This window comes from Daphnia pulicaria, chromosome 3 (assembly GCF_021234035.1).
Source record: "Daphnia pulicaria isolate SC F1-1A chromosome 3, SC_F0-13Bv2, whole genome shotgun sequence".
Lineage (NCBI taxonomy): Eukaryota > Metazoa > Arthropoda > Branchiopoda > Diplostraca > Daphniidae > Daphnia > Daphnia pulicaria.
Window position 1 is genome coordinate 4282012 of NC_060915.1, and position 8769 is coordinate 4290780.

General features: G+C 37.0%; 16 pseudogenes; all 16 read right to left on the reverse strand.

Moving 5' to 3' along the window:
- Positions 1-279: 279 nt before the first annotated feature.
- LOC124333140 lies at positions 280-398 on the reverse strand (annotated as a pseudogene).
- A 413-nt stretch (positions 399-811) lies between these two features.
- Positions 812-930, reverse strand: LOC124333141 (annotated as a pseudogene).
- Positions 931-1343: 413 nt separating this feature from the next.
- LOC124333990 lies at positions 1344-1462 on the reverse strand (annotated as a pseudogene).
- A 413-nt stretch (positions 1463-1875) lies between these two features.
- LOC124335683 lies at positions 1876-1994 on the reverse strand (annotated as a pseudogene).
- Positions 1995-2407: 413 nt separating this feature from the next.
- Positions 2408-2526, reverse strand: LOC124335684 (annotated as a pseudogene).
- Positions 2527-2939: 413 nt separating this feature from the next.
- Positions 2940-3058, reverse strand: LOC124335685 (annotated as a pseudogene).
- Positions 3059-3471: 413 nt separating this feature from the next.
- LOC124333142 lies at positions 3472-3590 on the reverse strand (annotated as a pseudogene).
- Positions 3591-4002: 412 nt separating this feature from the next.
- On the reverse strand, positions 4003-4121 carry LOC124333143 (annotated as a pseudogene).
- A 413-nt stretch (positions 4122-4534) lies between these two features.
- On the reverse strand, positions 4535-4653 carry LOC124333144 (annotated as a pseudogene).
- A 412-nt stretch (positions 4654-5065) lies between these two features.
- On the reverse strand, positions 5066-5184 carry LOC124333145 (annotated as a pseudogene).
- A 412-nt stretch (positions 5185-5596) lies between these two features.
- LOC124329802 lies at positions 5597-5715 on the reverse strand (annotated as a pseudogene).
- Positions 5716-6126: 411 nt separating this feature from the next.
- LOC124330356 lies at positions 6127-6245 on the reverse strand (annotated as a pseudogene).
- A 412-nt stretch (positions 6246-6657) lies between these two features.
- Positions 6658-6776, reverse strand: LOC124333147 (annotated as a pseudogene).
- Positions 6777-7189: 413 nt separating this feature from the next.
- Positions 7190-7308, reverse strand: LOC124335686 (annotated as a pseudogene).
- Positions 7309-7719: 411 nt separating this feature from the next.
- On the reverse strand, positions 7720-7838 carry LOC124335687 (annotated as a pseudogene).
- A 412-nt stretch (positions 7839-8250) lies between these two features.
- On the reverse strand, positions 8251-8369 carry LOC124335688 (annotated as a pseudogene).
- Between the last annotated feature and the right edge of the window lie 400 nt (positions 8370-8769).

An 8769-nucleotide genomic window follows, 5' to 3' on the forward strand; every position in this document is an offset into this window, starting at 1 on the left:
CTCGCAATGAAATTCATCCAGAATCATTCCTATAGATGAATTGAACCTATCCCTATGTCATTGAAATTTTTGATCTACGAATTTGGACTGGTAACCATTGCGATTAAAAAACGCGATAAAATTTGACAAAATCTCAATGGAATTGATCCAGAATCATTCTTATAGATGAATTGAACCTATCTCTAAGGCATTGAAATGTTTCATCTACGAAATTGGACTGGTAACCATCGTTATTGAAAAAAATTTCAAGAAATTTGTTATTGAAAACAAACTATTCATCGCCAACGACATCCCGTATTCCCAAGCGGTCACCCTTCCAAGTACTAACGGGACTCGACGTAACTTAACTTCTGGGAGCTGACGAGACCAGGTGCGTTCTACGTGATATGGCCGTTGACATTCAAAAATGAAAATTTACCCTCCCAGTCCCAATGGATGAATAGAAAATCACTTCAAAGTGACAGAAATGTTTGTTCATTGAATTTGGACTGGTAACCATCGCAAATAAAAAGCGCGATCAACTTTGAAAAACTCGCAATGAAATTCATCCAGAATCATTCCTATAGATGAATTGAACCTATCCCTATGTCATTGAAATTTTTGATCTACGAATTTGGACTGGTAACCATTGCGATTAAAAAACGCGATAAAATTTGACAAAATCTCAATGGAATTGATCCAGAATCATTCTTATAGATGAATTGAACCTATCTCTAAGGCATTGAAATGTTTCATCTACGAAATTGGACTGGTAACCATCGTTATTGAAAAAAAATTTCAAGAAATTTTTTATTGAAAACAAGCTATTCATCGCCAACGACATCCCGTATTCCCAAGCGGTCACCCTTCCAAGTACTAACGGGACTCGACGTAACTTAACTTCTGGGAGCTGACGAGACCAGGTGCGTTCTACGTGATATGGCCGTTGACATTCAAAAATGAAAATTTACCCTCCCAGTCCCAATGGATGAATAGAAAATCACTTCAAAGTGACAGAAATGTTTGTTCATTGAATTTTGACTGGTAACCATCGCGAATAAAAAGCGCGATCAACTTTGAAAAACTCGCAATGAAATTCATCCAGAATCATTCCTATAGATGAATTGAACCTATCCCTATGTCATTGAAATTTTTGATCTACGAATTTGGACTGGTAACCATCACGATTAAAAAACGCGATAAAATTTGACAAACTCTCAATGGAATTGATCCAGAATCATTCTTATAGATGAATTGAACCTATCTCTAAGGCATTGAAATGTTTCATCTACGAAATTGGACTGGTAACCATCGTTATTGAAAAAAAATTTCAAGAAATTTTTTATTGAAAACAAACTATTCATCGCCAACGACATCCCGTATTCCCAAGCGGTCACCCTTCCAAGTACTAACGGAACTCGACGTAACTTAACTTCTGGGAGCTGACGAGACCAGGTGCGTTCTACGTGATATGGCCGTTGACATTCAAAAATGAAAATTTACCCTCCCAGTCCCAATGGATGAATAGAAAATCACTTCAAAGTGACAGAAATGTTTGTTCATTGAATTTTGACTGGTAACCATCGCGAATAAAAAGCGCGATCAACTTTGAAAAACTCGCAATGAAATTCATCCAGAATCATTCCTATAGATGAATTGAACCTATCCCTATGTCATTGAAATTTTTGATCTACGAATTTGGACTGGTAACCATTGCGATTAAAAAACGCGATAAAATTTGACAAACTCTCAATGGAATTGATCCAGAATCATTCTTATAGATGAATTGAACCTATCTCTAAGGCATTGAAATGTTTCATCTACGAAATTGGACTGGTAACCATCGTGATTGAAAAAAAATGTCAAGAAATTTGTTATTGAAAACAAACTATCCATCGCCAACGACATCCCGTATTCCCAAGCGGTCACCCTTCCAAGTACTAACGGAACTCGACGTAACTTAACTTCTGGAAGCTGACGAGACCAGGTGCGTTCTACGTGATATGGCCGTTGACATTCAAAAATGAAAATTTACCCTCCCAGTCCCAATGGATGAATAGAAAATCACTTCAAAGTGACAGAAATGTTTGTTCATTGAATTTTGACTGGTAACCATCGCGAATAAAAAGCGCGATCAACTTTGAAAAACTCGCAATGAAATTCATCCAGAATCATTCCTATAGATGAATTGAACCTATCCCTATGTCATTGAAATTTTTGATCTACGAATTTGGACTGGTAACCATTGCGATTAAAAAACGCGATAAAATTTGACAAACTCTCAATGGAATTGATCCAGAATCATTCTTATAGATGAATTGAACCTATCTCTAAGGCATTGAAATGTTTCATCTACGAAATTGGACTGGTAACCATCGTGATTGAAAAAAAATGTCAAGAAATTTGTTATTGAAAACAAACTATCCATCGCCAACGACATCCCGTATTCCCAAGCGGTCACCCTTCCAAGTACTAACGGAACTCGACGTAACTTAACTTCTGGAAGCTGACGAGACCAGGTGCGTTCTACGTGATATGGCCGTTGACATTCAAAAATGAAAATTTACCCTCCCAGTCCCAATGGATGAATAGAAAATCACTTCAAAGTGACAGAAATGTTTGTTCATTGAATTTTGACTGGTAACCATCGCGAATAAAAAGCGCGATCAACTTTGAAAAACTCGCAATGAAATTCATCCAGAATCATTCCTATAGATGAATTGAACCTATCCCTATGTCATTGAAATTTTTGATCTACGAATTTGGACTGGTAACCATTGCGATTAAAAAACGCGATAAAATTTGACAAACTCTCAATGGAATTGATCCAGAATCATTCTTATAGATGAATTGAACCTATCTCTAAGGCATTGAAATGTTTCATCTACGAAATTGGACTGGTAACCATCGTGATTGAAAAAAAATGTCAAGAAATTTGTTATTGAAAACAAACTATCCATCGCCAACGACATCCCGTATTCCCAAGCGGTCACCCTTCCAAGTACTAACGGAACTCGACGTAACTTAACTTCTGGAAGCTGACGAGACCAGGTGCGTTCTACGTGATATGGCCGTTGACATTCAAAAATGAAAATTTACCCTCCCAGTCCCAATGGATGAATAGAAAATCACTTCAAAGTGACAGAAATGTTTGTTCATTGAATTTTGACTGGTAACCATCGCGAATAAAAAGCGCGATCAACTTTGAAAAACTCGCAATGAAATTCATCCAGAATCATTCCTATAGATGAATTGAACCTATCCCTATGTCATTGAAATTTTTGATCTACGAATTTGGACTGGTAACCATCACGATTAAAAAACGCGATAAAATTTGACAAACTCTCAATGGAATTGATCCAGAATCATTCTTATAGATGAATTGAACCTATCTCTAAGGCATTGAAATGTTTCATCTACGAAATTGGACTGGTAACCATCGTTATTGAAAAAAAATTTCAAGAAATTTTTTATTGAAAACAAACTATTCATCGCCAACGACATCCCGTATTCCCAAGCGGTCACCCTTCCAAGTACTAACGGGACTCGACGTAACTTAACTTCTGGGAGCTGACGAGACCAGGTGCGTTCTACGTGATATGGCCGTTGACATTCAAAAATGAAAATTTACCCTCCCAGTCCCAATGGATGAATAGAAAATCACTTCAAAGTGACAGAAATGTTTGTTCATTGAATTTGGACTGGTAACCATCGCGAATAAAAAGCGCGATCAACTTTGAAAAACTCGCAATGAAATTCATCCAGAATCATTCCTATAGATGAATTGAACCTATCCCTATGTCATTGAAATTTTTGATCTACGAATTTGGACTGGTAACCATCACGATTAATAACGCGATAAAATTTGACAAACTCTCAATGGAATTGATCCAGAATCATTCTTATAGATGAATTGAACCTATCTCTAAGGCATTGAAATGTTTCATCTACGAAATTGGACTGGTAACCATGGTGATTGAAAAAAAATGTCAAGAAATTTTTTATTGAAAACAAACTATCCATCGCCAACGACATCCCGTATTCCCAAGCGGTCACCCTTCCAAGTACTAACGGGACTCGACGTAACTTAACTTCTGGGAGCTGACGAGACCAGGTGCGTTCTACGTGATATGGCCGTTGACATTCAAAAATGAAAATTTACCCTCCCAGTCCCAATGGATGAATAGAAAATCACTTCAAAGTGACAGAAATGTTTGTTCTTTGAATTTGGACTGGTAACCATCGCAAATAAAAAGCGCGATCAACTTTGAAAAACTCGCAATGAAATTCATCCAGAATCATTCCTATAGATGAATTGAACCTATCCCTATGTCATTGACATTTTTGATCTACGAATTTGGACTGGTAACCATCACGATTAAAAAACGCGATAAAATTTGACAAACTCTCAATTGAATTTATCCAGAATCATTCTTATAGATGAATTGAACCTATCTCTAAGGCATTGAAATGTTTCATCTACGAAATTGGACTGGTAACCATCGTTATTGAAAAAAAATTTCAAGAAATTTTTTATTGAAAACAAACTATTCATCGCCAACGACATCCCGTATTCCCAAGCGGTCACCCTTCCAAGTACTAACGGGACTCGACGTAACTTAACTTCTGGGAGCTGACGAGACCAGGTGCGTTCTACGTGATATGGCCGTTGACATTCAAAAATGAAAATTTACCCTCCCAGTCCCAATGGATGAATAGAAAATCACTTCAAAGTGACAGAAATGTTTGTTCTTTGAATTTGGACTGGTAACCATCGCAAATAAAAAGCGCGATCAACTTTGAAAAACTCGCAATGAAATTCATCCAGAATCATTCCTATAGATGAATTGAACCTATCCCTATGTCATTGAAATTTTTGATCTACGAATTTGGACTGGTAACCATTGCGATTAAAAAACGCGATAAAATTTGACAAAATCTCAATGGAATTGATCCAGAATCATTCTTATAGATGCATTGAACCTATCTCTAAGGCATTGAAATGTTTCATCTACGAAATTGGACTGGTAACCATCGTGATTGAAAAAAATTTCAAGAAAATTTTTATTGAAAACAAACTATTCATCGCCAACGACATCCCGTATTCCCAAGCGGTCACCCTTCCAAGTACTAACGGGACTCGACGTAACTTAACTTCTGGGAGCTGACGAGACCAGGTGCGTTCTACGTGATATGGCCGTTGACATTCAAAAATGAAAATTTACCCTCCCAGTCCCAATGGATGAATAGAAAATCACTTCAAAGTGACAGAAATGTTTGTTCATTGAATTTGGACCGGTAACCATCGCGAATAAAAAGCGCGATCAACTTTGAAAAACTCGCAATGAAATTCATCCAGAATCATTCCTATAGATGAATTGAACCTATCCCTATGTCATTGAAATTTTTGATCTACGAATTTGGACTGGTAACCATCACGATTAATAACGCGATAAAATTTGACAAACTCTCAATGGAATTGATCCAGAATCATTCTTATAGATGAATTGAACCTATCTCTAAGGCATTGAAATGTTTCATCTACGAAATTGGACTGGTAACCATCGTGATTGAAAAAAAATTTCAAGAAATTTGTTATTGAAAACAAACTATCCATCGCCAACGACATCCCGTATTCCCAAGCGGTCACCCTTCCAAGTACTAACGGAACTCGACGTAACCTAACTTCTGGGAGCTGACGAGACCAGGTGCGTTCTACGTGATATGGCCGTTGACATTCAAAAATGAAAATTTACCCTCCCAATCCCAATGGATGAATAGAAAATCACTTCAAAGTGACAGAAATGTTTGTTCATTGAATTTGGACTGGTAACCATCGCGAATAAAAAGCGCGATCAACTTTGAAAACTCGCAATGAAATTCATCCAGAATCATTCCTATAGATGAATTGAACCTATCCCTATGTCATTGAAATTTTTGATCTACGAATTTGGACTGGTAACCATCACGATTAATAACGCGATAAAATTTGACAAACTCTCAATGGAATTGATCCAGAATCATTCTTATAGATGAATTGAACCTATCTCTAAGGCATTGAAATGTTTCATCTACGAAATTGGACTGGTAACCATCGTGATTGAAAAAAAATTTCAAGAAATTTGTTATTGAAAACAAACTATCCATCGCCAACGACATCCCGTATTCCCAAGCGGTCACCCTTCCAAGTACTAACGGAACTCGACGTAACCTAACTTCTGGGAGCTGACGAGACAAGGTGCGTTCTACGTGATATGGCCGTTGACATTCAAAAATGAAAATTTACCCTCCCAGTCCCAATGGATGAATAGAAAATCACTTCAAAGTGACAGAAATGTTTGTTCATTGAATTTTGACTGGTAACCATCGCGAATAAAAAGCGCGATCAACTTTGAAAAACTCGCAATGAAATTCATCCAGAATCATTCCTATAGATGAATTGAACCTATCCCTATGTCATTGAAATTTTTGATCTACGAATTTGGACTGGTAACCATCACGATTAAAAAACGCGATAAAATTTGACAAACTCTCAATGGAATTGATCCAGAATCATTCTTATAGATGAATTGAACCTATCTCTAAGGCATTGAAATGTTTCATCTACGAAATTGGACTGGTAACCATCGTGATTGAAAAAAAATGTCAAGAAATTGTTATTGAAAACAAACTATCCATCGCCAACGACATCCCGTATTCCCAAGCGGTCACCCTTCCAAGTACTAACGGGACTCGACGTAACTTAACTTCTGGGAGCTGACGAGACCAGGTGCGTTCTACGTGATATGGCCGTTGACATTCAAAAATGAAAATTTACCCTCCCAGTCCCAATGGATGAATAGAAAATCACTTCAAAGTGACAGAAATGTTTGTTCATTGAATTTGGACTGGTAACCATCGCGAATAAAAAGCGCGATCAACTTTGAAAAACTCGCAATGAAATTCATCCAGAATCATTCCTATAGATGAATTGAACCTATCCCTATGTCATTGAAATTTTTGATCTACGAATTTGGACTGGTAACCATCACGATTAAAAAACGCGATAAAATTTGACAAACTCTCAATGGAATTGATCCAGAATCATTCTTATAGATGAATTGAACCTATCTCTAAGGCATTGAAATGTTTCATCTACGAAATTGGACTGGTAACCATCGTGATTGAAAAAAAATGTCAAGAAATTTGTTATTGAAAACAAACTATCCATCGCCAACGACATCCCGTATTCCCAAGCGGTCACCCTTCCAAGTACTAACGGAACTCGACGTAACTTAACTTCTGGAAGCTGACGAGACCAGGTGCGTTCTACGTGATATGGCCGTTGACATTCAAAAATGAAAATTTACCCTCCCAGTCCCAATGGATGAATAGAAAATCACTTCAAAGTGACAGAAATGTTTGTTCATTGAATTTTGACTGGTAACCATCGCGAATAAAAAGCGCGATCAACTTTGAAAAACTCGCAATGAAATTCATCCAGAATCATTCCTATAGATGAATTGAACCTATCCCTATGTCATTGAAATTTTGATCTACGAATTTGGACTGGTAACCATTGCGATTAAAAACGCGATAAAATTTGACAAACTCTCAATGGAATTGATCCAGAATCATTCTTATAGATGAATTGAACCTATCTCTAAGGCATTGAAATGTTTCATCTACGAAATTGGACTGGTAACCATCGTGATTGAAAAAAAATGTCAAGAAATTTGTTATTGAAAACAAACTATCCATCGCCAACGACATCCCGTATTCCCAAGCGGTCACCCTTCCAAGTACTAACGGAACTCGACGTAACTTAACTTCTGGAAGCTGACGAGACCAGGTGCGTTCTACGTGATATGGCCGTTGACATTCAAAAATGAAAATTTACCCTCCCAGTCCCAATGGATGAATAGAAAATCACTTCAAAGTGACAGAATGTTTGTTCATTGAATTTTGACTGGTAACCATCGCGAATAAAAAGCGCGATCAACTTTGAAAAACTCGCAATGAAATTCATCCAGAATCATTCCTATAGATGAATTGAACCTATCCCTATGTCATTGAAATTTTTGATCTACGAATTTGGACTGGTAACCATTGCGATTAAAAAACGCGATAAAATTTGACAAACTCTCAATGGAATTGATCCAGAATCATTCTTATAGATGAATTGAACCTATCTCTAAGGCATTGAAATGTTTCATCTACGAAATTGGACTGGTAACCATCGTGATTGAAAAAAAATGTCAAGAAATTTGTTATTGAAAACAAACTATCCATCGCCAACGACATCCCGTATTCCCAAGCGGTCACCCTTCCAAGTACTAACGGAACTCGACGTAACTTAACTTCTGGAAGCTGACGAGACCAGGTGCGTTCTACGTGATATGGCCGTTGACATTCAAAAATGAAAATTTACCCTCCCAGTCCCAATGGATGAATAGAAAATCACTTCAAAGTGACAGAAATGTTTGTTCATTGAATTTTGACTGGTAACCATCGCGAATAAAAAGCGCGATCAACTTTGAAAAACTCGCAATGAAATTCATCCAGAATCATTCCTATAGATGAATTGAACCTATCCCTATGTCATTGAAATTTTGATCTACGAATTTGGACTGGTAACCATCACGATTAAAAAACGCGATAAAATTTGACAAACTCTCAATGGAATTGATCCAGAATCATTCTTATAGATGAATTGAACCTATCTCTAAGGCATTGAAATGTTTCATCTACGAAATTGGACTGGTAACCATCGTTATTGAAAAAAAATTTCAAGAAATTTTTTATTGAAAA